At 38.6% G+C, this 15980-nt stretch overlaps 1 protein-coding gene across 2 annotated transcripts in view; it reads right to left on the bottom strand.

Annotated features, from left to right (window-relative positions):
• The window catches only part of zdhhc5 (zinc finger DHHC-type palmitoyltransferase 5), a 46795-nt gene extending 33142 nt beyond the window's left edge, over nucleotides 1–13653 (bottom strand). For both annotated transcript variants that reach the window (XM_008110979.3, XM_003214959.4), the window contains exon 1: nucleotides 13433–13653. The gene's annotated coding sequence lies outside the window, so the exon portion shown is untranslated. The remainder of the gene's footprint in view (nucleotides 1–13432) is intronic.
• Between the last annotated feature and the right edge of the window lie 2327 nt (nucleotides 13654–15980).

Genomic DNA, 15980 nt, shown 5'->3' on the forward strand with positions numbered 1-15980 from the left:
GAGGTCTGTTCTGCTGTGGTTGAAGCAGCAGCTGACTGCTGTTTCACCCCCTCTCATGAGCATCTTCAGTGCAACAGGCAGAAGCAGGACACCTGTGGCACTTTCCCTCGCTTGAGCAGTTCCTGTCATATTGGGGGGGGGGGGGGCAGGCGGCAGCGACACGCACAACAGACAGCTGCTACCCAATTGACAGGGGAACTACCCCCACCAATCATAGCAGCTACCAGGGATCTGCCTGGTAAGTGGAGATTGGGAGATGTTCATAGACCCTATGTAGTGCCTAGTACCTGAATACCTTAAAGGTAGCAGATCCCATATGATCCTAGAAGCAATACAGTGTCAGCACTGATTAGTATCTGAATGGGTCAATACAGGTGCTGTAGGGTATATTCCAGAGGAAGGAACTGGTAAAGCCACTTGGGAGTATTCCTTGCCTAAGAAAATCTAATGGCAGTTGACCCGAAGGCGCACACACACACACATAAGGACTATGAATACATAACAGTCACAAGTGCATAACTCTAGGTTATACATTCATAACTGCCAGAGAGCAATGTGGCCTTCCACTCTATTAACAACGATAAAAGTGAAGATATTGACAAAATTATCCTATACAAGAAATATGTCCATATATGTTTTTTTATAAAAACCAACAGTTTCATTTCTTCATACTATTCAGATTAATATGTATTAGGTTTTTTATTCATTTCTGAATGAATCCACTAGTGATATAGCAGGGACTATTTTATTCCTCTTTTTCTTTCAGTCTGCTAGTATATATTAGCAGTATATGTTGTCTAATGTAACTGTATTTGTTTTCCCTATATATATTAAGTATCTCTAGCATGTTTTATTCTATAAATTAATACTGTTACTGTATTTCCCAAAACCTGAACAGACCAAAAAGGGCTTAGCTATAATCAATAGTAATAAGGATTAAAGGAATATTTAGTGTATGAAGGCTATAACTGAAACTATTCAAGTGAAAAATTCAAAGTAAGGGTATGGGTAAGAATTATAAATATTGTCCCCACAAAATGATTTTGCTGGGGAGGGGCCATCCACCAGACAGCATGGAAAGTTTGTGCTGTACTTTCCATAGTATTTTACTTCCCAAGAAGATGAGACAATCAGCTGCAGATTAATGCACGAAATAGTGTTGTCAAATTCTTTAATGAAGCAAATTAAGAAACTTCAGTTTCATTCCTCCTTTTATACATAAGCACAGCGGCACTGTTCTTTTCTGTAAGCAACATTGACAAGAGAAAGCCCTGAAGCAGAAGATAAAAGTTCAACCTGTAGACACTGCAGTAAGACACACCCTCCCAGGCTAAGAGTACCGAGATTACAGGAATCAGATAAGTCTTTGTAAGATTTAGTACAGTACAATGCCATGCAGTTTCATCTCCCAAGTACAGTTAACATTTCACAAACTATTTTTTCAAAAGAAACCTGGTCCTAATCATAGGCAAAATTACAGAAATAGGTAATATATAAAAAACCAAGAAAACCGAGAGCAAAACTAAAGTACAGTAGAGTCTCACTTATTCAACATAAATGGGCTGGCAGAACGTTGGATAAGCGAATATGTTGGATAATAAAGAGAGATTAAGAAAAAGGGTATGATTTTACAAATTAAGCTCCAAAACATGTTATACAACAAATTTGACAGAAAAAGTAGTTCATTACACATTAATGCGATATAGTAATTACTGTATTTATGACTCATGCGGGCCACATGACCTTGGAGGTGTCTATGGACAACGCCGGCTCTTCGGCTTAGAAATGGAGATGAGCACCAACCCCCAGAGTCAGACACGACTGGACTTAACATCAGGGGAAACCTTTACCTTGACTACATAAATGAGTTGGATAATCCAGAACGTTGGGTAAGTGAGACTCTACTGTATTCTCTATCTAAAACAACTGTAACCAATGTGATTGCTTCACTAAGATATAGAGCACTTGCAGCTTGATATATAAAGTGTGAAGATATTGAATCTACTTGTTACAAATTTAATGCTGACAGAATGAACTAATGAAAGTAGTGAAAAGTCTAAAACTAATGGAGATTTGGCAGGCTTTACCATATCTACTCATGTATAAGTATAGAAATTTTAGTAAAAAAATTCAACCCCCCAAAAAAACTGGGTTAACTTATCCATGGGAACCATGTTTCTCTGAGTAGATTGGTGAAACAGCTTAGTCCATCCTGGGAGAACCCAAAAGCAGTACTGGCCCCCTCTATTCTCTCCACTGTGTCATTGCTTCTAGCCTTTTTGAATGTCTAGGCATGAAAACAGTAGTGGTGCCCAAGGATGGCTGCCTCCCAACACAGACATTGGCACTAACCCCTTTCTGCAGAATGACCCTTTATCCTCAGATCATATCAAAATCCATAAATTTGGCCCCAAAACCTGCCCTTGAAGTATACACAAGGTCAACTTTACACCAATATATACAATATTGACCCTGTATCTGACAATTATGTGTGTAGCTCGGACTCGCCATGTCAATGTGTTTTTCATGGAAGATGTTTATTAGAATTTTAAAAAAAACATTTAAACCATTTGCTTAAAACTGTTTAGTAGGCCTGATCAAAGGAAAGCTATCCTGTTTGCTGTGACCTCCCAAAATTTTGAAGAGTGGTAGAATTAAATATAACACATGAGAAAGACATTCATGAATGATAATACTCTGCTTCTTATGGTAAGAGAAGTGGCCAGATTGTGAAACTTTAATAATTATTTCATATGAAGTTTGTGATGCCATTACACTAAAGGAATTTTTTAACGAGCAATACTAGGGCTAGAATTAATATATTCCTTTATTAAAACACTGTTGAATAGCAGCAAGCCAGATAATGCCACTGCAAGCTCAAAGCAATGGTCTTCCTGTTTTATTCCTGTAACTGCTGTATATGGAGTCACTGTTTCTGATTACTAATAGCTGTTGACAGGCTTGTCCATCATGGCTTTGTTCAGTTCATTTAAAAAATCTACTAAACCAGTGATTGGAATTACAACTTTCATTAATAGCTTCCACACACAAAAATAAGTTGTATGAAATATTCTCTTCTGTGAGCCCTACATCCTACTATGAGTATGACAAGAAATCAACATATCCATCTATTGATTCCAAACCACTGTTAAGCTTATCAACCTCTATTGTGTTTCCCATTATTTCTCCCCAAAACAAAAACTTCAGAAATGTGCTCCAAGATCCTTCAAATAAGTGATCCTTTTTGGTGCTCTTTCTAATATAACAGCAAAACATATTACCCACTTGAAGGCACTACAAATACACCACGCTTAGATGCATAGAAATGACACCTGTGATTTCACCTACTTGCATCTGGCAAAATACGTCCTTTCTATGAATTTTTCTGGTCCTCCAGACTATTCTAGTGTATGGTTCCACCAAAAGACATCACAGTGGTTCCCAATCTTTTTGTCTCACTGAGCCCTTTTAAAATTCCATTTCTAAGGTGGAGCCCCTTAGGCTTACCTTATATCTTACAAGTTAATGGCGTTTAGAAGTAGTGTTACAGGGGAGAAAGAGGGAATATATAGTAAGAGAATATAAAGTAGAGAGATATTTAAACAATTGTGCATTATCCATGCAATGAAATCGTATTTGAAAAACTTTGAAATTTACATTAAGTTCCAGGAAGAGCCATTAAAACGTTGAGTGTGACAGACTGGTGCGTCGCTCAGCTTTGTCTGACTCTCTTGCACTACAACGATTTTGGAGCTAGTGGAAGCAGAAAAGACCAAGTATCCTCTACTAGAAGAAGGTGTTTGTTCAAGAGGGTTCACTAATATCTACAGTTTACTGTGTCTATGGAAAATTCAGGAATCTATTCCCCATGGATACAGGAGATGTATTCTACACATAATCTTTTTTTTAAAAATTGTTTCAAACAAATGGTAAGTGAAAAGACGACATATCATACAAGAAGAGTTTTCTGCCTCTTGCTATCCTCTGCAGGCACATATGCTATGAATGACCCAAAATTTGAGGACATGAGGGGTTTTGTATTAGAAATATTTAATAACTAAAAGAAGTCATCACTAAATAACCAGCAACACTTGATTGCACAAGTGATGAAGTTATCTTCTTTGAACCCCAAGTTAAGAGGTTCATTCCATATTATACATGCATTCTGAGTGAAATCTGCCACTGCAACTAACTTGTGAATTAGTTCTAAAACTCAAGCTTTTGTTATCTTTCAGATGCATTCTGAATAATGATCCAATTAACTGGCTTTTCATTCATACACCATCTCACTTTCTTAATGAAAACTCAAAACAACTGAAGTGAATGCTCTCTTCATTTATCTTCAGCACAGAAGATACTGGGTGGAATCCTAACATAACGAGATTCATGGCAATTACCGTAAGTTCCCCATGACACATCATCATTCGCAGACATGATACATTGGTTTTTGTGTCTTACTTTCTCCATTCAGAACTCTGTAACCAGAATGTCTCCCCTAACCCCCCCCCCCCCTCCAAAATATATTTAAAGTAGCTTCTCAGGCTCAATTTGCCATGGGGAATGTATTCTACCAGGCATGAGAGAGGGAAATGATCTCCAGACCTTAAAAAGTTGTCCATTTATGTATCTATGGAAAATTGACATATTCAGCGACTTGATAATGTAGACAGTTTTGAATTCTATTTTTCCCTTTGAGCAAGCTTTCCAGGTACTTCTCCATTATCCAGATGGACTCCAAAAGGCGGCCTAGACGAAGAAGGACAGTCCATTTTATGGGAGGGGGCTTGAAAAAGGAAAACAATTTTCCACATTTTTGCTGGTTATTTCTCTCCCCCCCCCCCCCCACGTCAAAAATGATGGTTGTTTCAATGAGGGCAGCATGGGTGGGGACAACAACAGGAACACAGGGGAAAATGATTTACCTCCTTCAACACCACCCCCCGGCCTCCGCCCAGATAAAACAGTACCACTTTCCATATTTTACCAACAGCAATACAATTTATCACATTAGTCATAAACTTTATTTGAGATTCTATAATGACTTTAAATATTCTCATGGATTCTGGCAGCCCTGCCTCTTACAATTCTCTCAATTCTTGGTCTTACTGGGTAATTTTCCACTGACATACATTCAAAATTTAATAGTATTTCCCTTGATATCTGTAAGCAATTTGACAACGTATGTACTAACAGATCCTGGACATCCCTTTAAATAAGAGACGCTATATTTATTTTAATATTTATCTATACTGCTCTAAATCTAGAAATCTCAAGAAGGATTGCAGTTGCTATTTTGTTGATATCTCTAACTCCTACAAAGCATAATTACCTTTTGTACCTAGAATGATTACTTGCCAAATCTCATGCTCCACATTGTTTTGTTTGCTTTCTGCAACTGACTAAACACGGTAAGTATGTACATGCTTATGTTTTCTTGTTCACAGATACCCAAAAGTAAAACTGGTGTAAGAATCCAAAAGGAAACAAAGTTTCAGTAACTACTGAAGGGGAGATCTTCAAGAAAATTATGACACTGTACTATTACATATTAGACCCCTCAAATTTAGCTTTTCGTCTATAAAGTAACAAATTTGATGCTACTGGATAACAGTCTAATTGAAGAATATTTTTAAAGAAGCAAAATATTTGTCAATACAGATCTATCTTTTCTTCAGCATATAGGAAAAAGAAATGAATTGATCAATAGAAAATTACCCCCCCCCAAATATTTCCAACAATTCTCATTTAATTTACATAAATTCTTAAAACCTTCTCTTCAATCCACACAGATCCCAGAAAATACTATCTTCCTTATGTAAGTAATGAATATATATTTCTTAGACTTAAGGATGTGTGGGATTATATTTATCTTTCAAACTGAAGTTCTTGTCAACACATTTATGAAAAAAATCAACATGGTTGCATTTGATAAAAATATGAACTGAACTGAATTCTCATTCATCCTCACTGACCAAATTTGAGAAAGATATTCAAAGCATGGTCAATAACACATCATACCTATAATGAAGTTTTTAATTACGGGAAAACTGTCAGAAAAAGAGAGATGACAATTTTAATTCAGCACAAAAATACAGAATTATAGAATAATAGAGTTGTAAGAGACCACATGGCCCATCTAGTTCAACCCTCTGTCATGCAGGATAAGCACAAAGTATCCCTGACAGATGGCCATTCAGCCCCTGTTAAAAAATTTCCAAGGAACTTGCACCACACTCCGAGGCAGAGAGTTCCACTGTTGAACATCTCATAGTGTCAGGAAGTTCTTCCTAGTGTTCAGGTGGAACTCTTTTCCTGTAATTTGAACCCATTGCTCCGAGTCCTAGTTTCAAGGGCAGCAGAAAACAAACTTGCTCCCTCTTGCTTTCACATATTTATACATGACTATCATGTCTCCTTCTCAACCTTCTCTTCTGTAAGCTAAACATACCCAGTTCTTTAGAACGCTTCTCATAGGGCCTGGTCTTTTGATCAGTTTAGTCACCCTCCTCTGGACACCTGCCAGCTTGTCAATATCTCTTTTGAACTGTGATGCCCAGAATTGGACACAGCATTCCAGGTGAGGTCTAACAAAGCAGAATACGAAGGCACCATAACTTCCCTCAATCTAGAGACACTATACTTTTGATATAGCCCAAAATCTCACTGGCTTTTTTATCAGTTGGTTTAATATACAGGAGCTGCAAGCCAGATTTCATGAGCTGTAATCAATGCCTTCTATGGGGGATAAATCTGAATTTTTTTCTTTTCCTCACATTCAAATTTTTAAATCTCACCTTGCCATGCAATGCTTTCTGGTCTATCAAGGAAGACAGCCCTCTCTGACACACCCTTTTTCTCTGCTATGACCTCTTTATAATTTGATTTCTTCAAATCAAAGTACCCCTTCATTCTTTTTTCCATCATGCTTAAAGGTTATCTTTACAAAACCTATCTTCTTTTTTAAATAGTTATTGCCACATAACCCTCTTTTTCAAGTATTATCTCTAGTATGCTTCCATGTAACAATTTAATTTCTAGACATTACTCAAACCAAAACAATCTGCAAAATCTATGATTTGTACCTATCTTTCAGAATAATAAAAATCCCTGGCAGAATAGAATCCGCCTTCCACTCACTGCTGCCATGCTATAAGTTTGCTCCAGAAGAAGGTGCAGGGGATAGAAAGGAAGGAGAACTACTGCTTTATGAACAGAAGGCTATACACATAACATGAGACGCATCTCACCATTTCCCCCCTCTCACTTCCTTTTCATTTGAGGGAAAGGACTTTGGTAGTGTATCATAATATCTTCTATAGAACCAACTAATTAGAAAGGTAGCCAGGTGAGTCCACTGTAAAAAAAAATCCTTTATTATTACCTTGAAATCTTTTTTTAAAACTCTCATGGACTAGAGTGCACTTTATTAGGAACAGTTGATGAAATGAACTTTAGCAAACAAAATGTGTTAGTTTCTAAGTTACAGCAAAACAGTTACTACTGAACTCCTTCCAGAAGTATTATTAAAGCAGTATATTTCCCTATAATCACTGTTTCTACTCTTTCCACCCTGACTCCCCAATTCATAGTTCCTTTTGTTGTTGTGTACCTTGAAGCCATTTCTGATGTACAGAGACCCTAAGGCAAATCTATTATGGCTTTTCCTTGGCAAGATTTGCTCAGAAGTTTGCCTTTACTTCCTCTTCAGCTGAGATTATGTGACTTGCCTAAGATCACATAATAAATTTCCGTAACTAGGCAGGAATTCAAACCTTTTCTCCAAGTTTTAGTCTAGCACTGAAATCACTACACCATACTGACTTTTAACTCACAGCTATGCAAAAGTGATTACTACACTGCTGACTAAATACACCCCACAATATCCATGCAAGATTCGTACTAGGCAGTCTGAAACTAGCTAAACACTCCTTACCTCCAAATTTAGCTCCTCAAACTCTAGAGGTCTAACATTGTCATTTTGTGTCATATGCTGAGTTAGTGGAGAGAAAGCAGTCGTATGTGTGACACAGAGACCCATCCTTTAGGTCCCTATGCAAAACTTTACTTGTTATACTGCCGATTCTATATAAAGAGCCACCTGTCATCAACCACTTTGCACAATATACATAGTTCTAACCTAACTGCAATGCTTCCTAGTGATAATATGAGCTAGTAACAGTTGAAGAATTGGCCACAATGGCTCTTCTTGATCAGCATGGGAAGAGTGACAGCAACTTCCATACTGAGCAGCTCTCTTTTAAGTTTCAGTCTTTCCTCCCCCTCCCCTTCTACATTAACAGAGGGAGGAGCTAATCTTGAATTATTGTATATTAAAACTTGAAGTTCTAGCCAAGTGATTATCAATCTGTGGGTGCCCAGATGTTTTGGCCTCCAACTCCCAGAAATCCTAACAGGTGGTAAACTGGCTGGGATTTTTTTGGAGTTGTAGGCCAAGACACCTGGGGACCCACAGGTTGAGAACCACTGGTCTAGCCTTTATCCCCAAGAGTTATAGTTATTCTTTAAAAGGTCTCTTCTAGTTCTATTGTTTTCAGATTTCAAGGTTGCATTGTATTCCCCATCATCACATTAAAATAGTCTCTAAAATCATATCCTATTGTGCATTCTTGCTTGAACAGCTGTGATTACCTAAGTCTTCTGTTTCTTATCTATAGGGCAGGGCAAGGTTTTCAGCATACAGTATAGGCTTTCTGATGTAAGAATCAACACCATCAAATACCCTTATCTATGTCTATTTCTCTCCTCAATGATTCAGATATTCCTAGAATGAGACACAGTATTTATGATTTATATTTTCCTTCACCAAACACATTGAAAGTTGATGATATCAGTTTGTCTTCACCAGTAAGCCAATTTTGATCAGTTTCATCAATATGTGGACATGATTTAGAATGTTTACAATGATCCATGTATTAATTGCTGCTACCCCACCTCTAGCTGACCAAGCTTATTGCTGATTTAAACATTGATAGAGAACCTTTTCAGCAGTGTTTAACTTAAGTTTACTAAAGCAAGGAAAAAACACACACAAACAAAAGATAACACTTTAAAGAGAAACAGATCAAAAAACTGGAAGAATAGAAATGCCCTTGCTTGGTGCCAGAAGGAAAGAAATCTTAATAAAACGAAGGACTCTAAGGAGAGAATTATGCAAACCTACTCAATAGGTTTTCTCTGGTTACCATCTTTTTCTCAAGCTGGATCTGCACTGCCCTATATCCCAGAATTTGATCCCAAATTATCTTCTTATCCCAGATTATCTAGCAGTGTAGACTCATATAATTCAGTTCAGAGAGTTATAATCTAGGATGAGATCCTGGGATATAGGGCAGTGTATATCCGGCCACAGATGATTGGAGCATAGAGCCTAAGAAAATTACAATGCACACACAGGCTGTATGAGATGAGGCACTTCAGGTGCTTCCATTCTATGCCTTAAGGCAGAGGTTTCCAGCCTGTGTTGGAACACGTTACTGTGTATTGGTTCCAGTGTGTTGTGCGAACATAACGGAAACCTCTACATCTATGTAAAAGATGTAATAAATTATATATATTTGAAAATATAAATGAAAGGTTTTCATGAGATATGTTGCATCCCCATATATTTCATTATTACTATTTATGTACATATCCGTTTCTCTTATATGGGGCTGGTTTAACTTGTAGTCTGCTAGCAAAACTGAATTACTGTGTCACAAAATGTCTTTGAAAGACAGAACTTCAATACTATAAAGTGCTTTGAAATTGACATAAAACCTGTGCTTCCAGCACTGATGAGATATGTTCTCATGACTGGCCCAGGTCAACAGTATTTTTCAGAACTGTAAGTGCATCTACACTGTAAAATGAAAGCAGGTTGACACCACTTTAAGTGCCATTGTTCAATGCTACGGAATCATGGGAATTGTATTTTGATGAGTTATAGCACTGTTTGGCAAAGAAGGCTAAAAGCTTAGTAAAACTACAAATCTCAGGATTCACAGGATTGAGCCATGGAAGTTAAAATGGTGTCATATGGTATTTATTCTACAGTGTAGATGCACCCTTTGTTTTCCCAACAATCTTCAAAGGCAGTTCCACATAAAACATAACACAGTCCATCACAGATGTTACTAAACACGAATAACAGAGTTGCATATTGAGAGTCAGCATTAGTTTTTTCATCACTGGCATCAGACCATCACTGCAAGAATCTGAGATTCATCAATGAGAAAGTCAAATCTGTTTATTTTTACCACAGAGATCAGCCAAAATGAACACAGATGAGGATACATAAAGAAATACAGAAGTGTGTGAGGGAAATTAAGAAACTTTTAGTGAACAGTAATGTAGAGAAAGATAGATGTGATTTTGCTTAGTAGTATAGAGATTAAAAAAAAAGAATAACTGGAACTACAAATGCCCATAAATGTGGAAACAGAAGGCCAGAATGCTGAAAAATGACAAAACAAAAAGCAAGAAAAATTATGGAGAGTGAAGAGTGTGTACTGATAACATGGGAGGGGCAGAACACCCTACAAAGTGCAGAGAAAAAATTATTAAGGGGGGGTGGACAGGAGCTGGAGTACAACATTAAGAAAATTATGTACAGTGTATTACTTAGCTACAGAGGCCCCTTCTATACTGCCATATAATCCAGACTATCAAAGCAGAAAATCCACATTATCTGCTTTGAACTGGATTATGAGTCTACACTGCCACATAGTCCAGTTCAAAGCAGAAAATCTAGATTTTATATGGCAATTTAGAAGGGGCCAGAGAGGAAGTCATTTAACACATATTTACTTGAAACAGAAGCAGAAAACAGGCTAAGTTGAAAATTTTTAAAATATATCTGTCCCAAGTTATTATCACTATGTAGTCCTTAAATTAAAATCTCAAAGTGATTCAAACTGATTTGAGTTGAGAAAAGTTACTTAATTCATTTTACTGAGTTCAAAAAATAACATTTTTGGATGTGCTTGTTAAAGCAAACATTAAGGGGAAAATGTTCCTCTATTACCAAGGTGACTTTGTGCACTTATGGAAAGTAGAGCAATGATGTCTAGGAAAGCACTACTACGCTTTTCACTAAATGCAGTCTTCCTTGTATGGGAGATATGTACTTCCATGCAGGAAACACAAGGCATGCTTTCCTGAAAACTCTTAAGATAAATAAGTCATGGTCCACCTTTCCTTCATGGGCACAAGCTGGGAAATGGAGAAGTGTGTGGAAAGGCCAAAGTAAAAAATATATAATTTGCAAGATTAAGCCATCGAACTGCTTATTATATTAAAGAATGATTTGATTTCTCAGCCAAAGGTCTCTGGAACCAGTCTCCACCCACAAACTAACAATTTAAAAAGAGTGCAAAGAAAAAGTAAGGAAAGAAGAAGAAAGCATTCTTATAACAGGGCTATGCCTGCTTTGTTTCTCATCTCCCTCTGCTAATTTAGTACTTAATATCTGTTTTTCAACCACCTTATTTCAAAGTACTTTGGCGATAACTATCATCATTACTATAAATAACACTATCTGCAGTAGAGAGATAGCACCATGGTGATACACCCCATACAACCATCAAGCCTGAAAGAGAAATTCAAACCAATTTTCTACACATTTAGGTAAGGTATGTCAGGTTGAATACCTCTCTTTTTCTTCTTCTTCTTTTTGAATTTCTAAATCCAAAATACTCCAAAATCTGCTGAGGAAGTGTCATCTTTGCTTTCTGCTAAATCTTTTTAGTAGTTTTGTTCATGAAACTCACTTCATTGTGTGCATGAAACACACTTTGTGCGTGAAAACTACCTTTCAGGCTGTGTGTGTAGGAAACATACATGGTTTCTTGTGTAGAGTTGGATCTCATCTTAGACCTAGAAAATCCTAGAATATCTGCTTTGAACTGGGTTATCTGAGTCCATACTCAGATGTGAGATTTTCTGCCTTGATATTCTGGGATATAGGGCTGTGTGGAAGGGCCCCTACTCTCTCACAACCGTGCATATACCTCAGAACATTGATGTTTCAATGTGCATTTGATAATGGTTAGGCCCCTGTCCATGAACGCCCGGCCCTAATTGGTTGTTAGATTGAACTCAGCTCTTTACCCACAGTCCTGGCCCTATAATCTACTTTTTGCACAAGACCATGCCCAGTCTTCTCTAATTTCTGATTTGCTCACCATATTCCTGGTTCTGGTTATTGAGGTTTGTTTGATTTCTTTCAATGATGTTTATATATTTTACTGTTTTTAATTGTTCAATTAGATTGTTGTATGTTTATTATGTTTTTAAATGTTGTTTTTAGTTGGCTAGCTCTATGTAGTTGGGGCTTGGTTATGCATGTAAGCCACCCCGAGTCCCTCAGGGAGATGATGGCAGGATATAAAAATAAGGTTATTCTTATACAGTAGGATCTCCCTTATCCAACATAAATGGCAGAACGCTGGATAAGCGAAAATGTTGGATAATAAGGAGGGATTAAGGAAAAGCCTATTAAACGTCAAATTACGTTATAATTTTACAAAATAAGTACCAAAACATGTTTTGCAACAAATGGACAGAAAAAGCAATTCAATACACAGTTACATTATGTAGTTACTGTATTTACGAGTTTACAACCAAAACATCGCAATGTATTGAAAACACTGACTACAAAAACACTGACTGTGACTACTAAAAGGCAGGCTGCGTTGGATAATACAGAACATTTGATAAGTGAAGGCTGGATAAGGGAGACTTTACTGTATATGCAAATACGGAAAGGGGAGGCAGGCGGGAATCCAAAATAGTACCTTCTGGTTCTGGCACTTGGAATAAGGGACGCTCAATCTGTAAACTCCAATCACCACACACCTCCAGGCACGACCCAGAACCGTAATCGCTGACCTATTAGTAGGCACACAAGGCTCCCTTAAACGGTGGCCTAGTTGTGGCTTGTCCAATGGCCAAGATTCATAAAGCAGAAAAGAGAGGAGATGGGGGGAGGATGAGGGCTTACTTCGAAGAAAGTTTGGAGAACGTAACTTATCCATTCACGAGAAAGAAGCAGAGTCCAAAGAAGAATACTTTACAACAACAACAACGAAAAAATGACCATGAAAGGAGTAGTAGGTGTTGTAGAAGGGATTAGAATCCACTCGAGGCGTCACAAAAAGGCTGCGGGGCCACAAAGGGCGAAAGGGGCCACATCTCTGGAGGCCCAAAGGAAAAGGTGGGCGGGGGAGGGGAGCGAAGAGATCGAGGAGGCGCACACGGCGGCCGCTTACCCCTCTTCCTCCCTCCCGCGCCCCCGTTATCGCCTCAGGAAAGGACAAGGAGCCGTGAGGCCCGCCTCGCCTTCGCACCCCTCTCCACCTAGCCGCCCGCCCGGAAGGAAGCCTCGCCCTTTCCGCCACCTTGCCTTCTTGGCCTCGGCGCTCCTGGCACTCACCTGCCCACACTTCGAAGCCACCACCGCGCCGAGAGTGAGGCGAAGCCACTCGGCCCAAGGTTCTCCCCAAGAAGCACCAGCTCGGCAGGCAGGGCGCGCACGCGCACTCTCCAAACGGCTCGGGCTCGCGACGGAGCTCGCCGGTTGGCCAGGTCGTCGCCAACGTGCGCGCACGCGCGCTCCTTTTTCCCCTCCCCCTGTCTCGCGCTCCCGGCAGTCATGCGCAGAAAGCGCTCGGCTCCAAGAAGGAGAACGATTCGTTTGAAAGGGGCGGAGCCTGCCCTCTACCAATCGTGGCTGAGGGAAGACGGGCGCAGGAGCAATAGCAACAGGCGTGGCTTAGGCGCATGCGTGGCAGCGAAGATTTAGAACCGCTGGAAGGAGCCGTCGCTCAAAGAGCATGCGCAGCTGTCCCATCCTTTATGTGGGTTCTTTCTTCGCCATCCTATTTGCACAAATCTGACTGGTCTTCGATTGGCAAGCCTGATAGCCACTCGCTTGTCGCCTTCCTGCTAACGTGACAAACAAGCGGTGTCATTGGTTCAGCGCGGAACCGTCCAGTTAAAACTGTTGTTTTTGAAAATTGAAGTAACATCATAGTTGTGATGACAATATATCATTTTAAATTTCATTTTCAGGTATTGAAAGATTTTACCCTCCCCGAAATTCATACATGGCATGAAGCTCATGCTGGTATTTGTAGTATTGTTTTATTCTTTTATTTCACACCTCCAGTTAAAACTGCTATTTCAAAACATGTAAGTAACAGCATATTTGTTACGGTGATATATATCATTTTAAATTTCATTTTTTAGATATTCAGAGGGGTTTTCTCCAAAACATTCAGGTATGGCAATGATCTCATGCTATTACTATAATTATTATTATTATTACCATTATTATATATTGATGGCTGAAAGTGAGGAGCTGAGGAGCCTTATCCCCAAGGTGAAAGAAGAAAGTGCAAAAGCTGGGTTGCAGTTAAACATCAAGAAAACCAAGATTATGGCAACCAGACTGACTGATAACTGGCAAATAGAGGGAGAAAATGTGGAGGCAGTGACAGACTTTGTATTTCTAGGCACCAAGATGACTGCAGCCAGGAAATCAGAAGACAATTACTTCTTGGGAGGAGAGCAATGACCAACCTTGATAAAATAGTGAAGAGTAGAGCACAGACACTGGCAACAAAGGTCTGTGTAGTTTAAGCAATGGTATTCCCTGTAGTGACCTATGGATGAAAGAGCTGGACCATAAGGAAGGCTGGGCGAAGAAAGAGAGACGCTTTTGAACTGCAGTGTTGGAGGAAAATCCTGAGAGTGCCTTGGACTGCAAGAAGATCCAACCAGTCCATCCTCCAGGAAATAATGCTCGACTGCTCACTGGAGAGAAGGGTATTAGAGGCAAAGATGAAGTACTTTGGCCACATAATGAGACAATGGAAAAGCTTGGAGAAGAAAATGGTACTGGGGAAAAAGGAAGAAGTGCAAGGTGGATGGATGGTATCCTTGAAGTGACTGGTTTGACCTTGAAGGAGCTGGCGGTGGCAATGGCAGATAGGGTGCTCTGGCATAGATTGGTCCATGGGGTCACAAAGAGTCGGAAGTGACTGAACGAATAAACAACAAACTTTATATTTTATTTCCCACCTTTCTCCTGATAGTGATATTCAAGGCGGCTAAAAGCATACTAAAACAATACAAGTGAAAAGCAATACAGAAGTCAGAATAAAAATATAAATATATAATAAAAACAAACTAAGTACAAATATTAAAATACATTTTTAAAATTACATAAAAGCCCATTAAATATCTTTGAAATAGTGAAGAATCCTTGTGTGGAATCGTATGTTACTCACTCTGCAGACTTTTATGTTAAAAAATTTGAGTATAATTTACAGATGTTCCTCCTAAAATCAAATGCAGGGAGAAAGGCAGAAATTTTAGTCTAAAAACTAATTTGGCACAAGATTTTGTGGACTTCAGCCAAGTTGGACATGTGCACCCGATGAACTGAGTTGCTACTTGTGACAAATGATACAAGATGCCAAAACAGTTTTTTTTTTTGTTTTGTTTTTTGCAGTAATAAGGGACTAAAAGATGGCTCCATTTGGTCAAAACATTACTGAAGTTTAAGGTAAAGAGAAGGATATCCTGTTGTGGGGTAATTATTTGGGTCTAGAGACTTGTGAACAGTAACTGGAAAGAAATGAGACTGATGAAACATAAAAATGCATGGCAAAAGTGAGTTAAATGAAACAACAGATTTTTGAAGTACCAAAGATTCATGGCACATATCGACATTACAGCCTTAAAATTGTTCAACTGTTTTTTTGTCTTCCTGGATAATTGTAATGCTACACAAGAAGGCTATAGCTTTGAAAAATGTTTTTCCAGGAGACTCAGTAAACTATAGTGGTTAGGACAAGAAGCAATGAGTAGAAATTCATCTGAAAGAGATCCCACCAAAGGTGATCTTACTAGTTGTATATCTTGAACTTCAGAATGGCAACTCGTAATATATTGTTGCAAACTCAAATCCTCAATCA

The sequence above is a fragment of the Anolis carolinensis genome, chromosome 1 (assembly GCF_035594765.1).
Source record: "Anolis carolinensis isolate JA03-04 chromosome 1, rAnoCar3.1.pri, whole genome shotgun sequence".
NCBI lineage: Eukaryota > Metazoa > Chordata > Lepidosauria > Squamata > Dactyloidae > Anolis > Anolis carolinensis.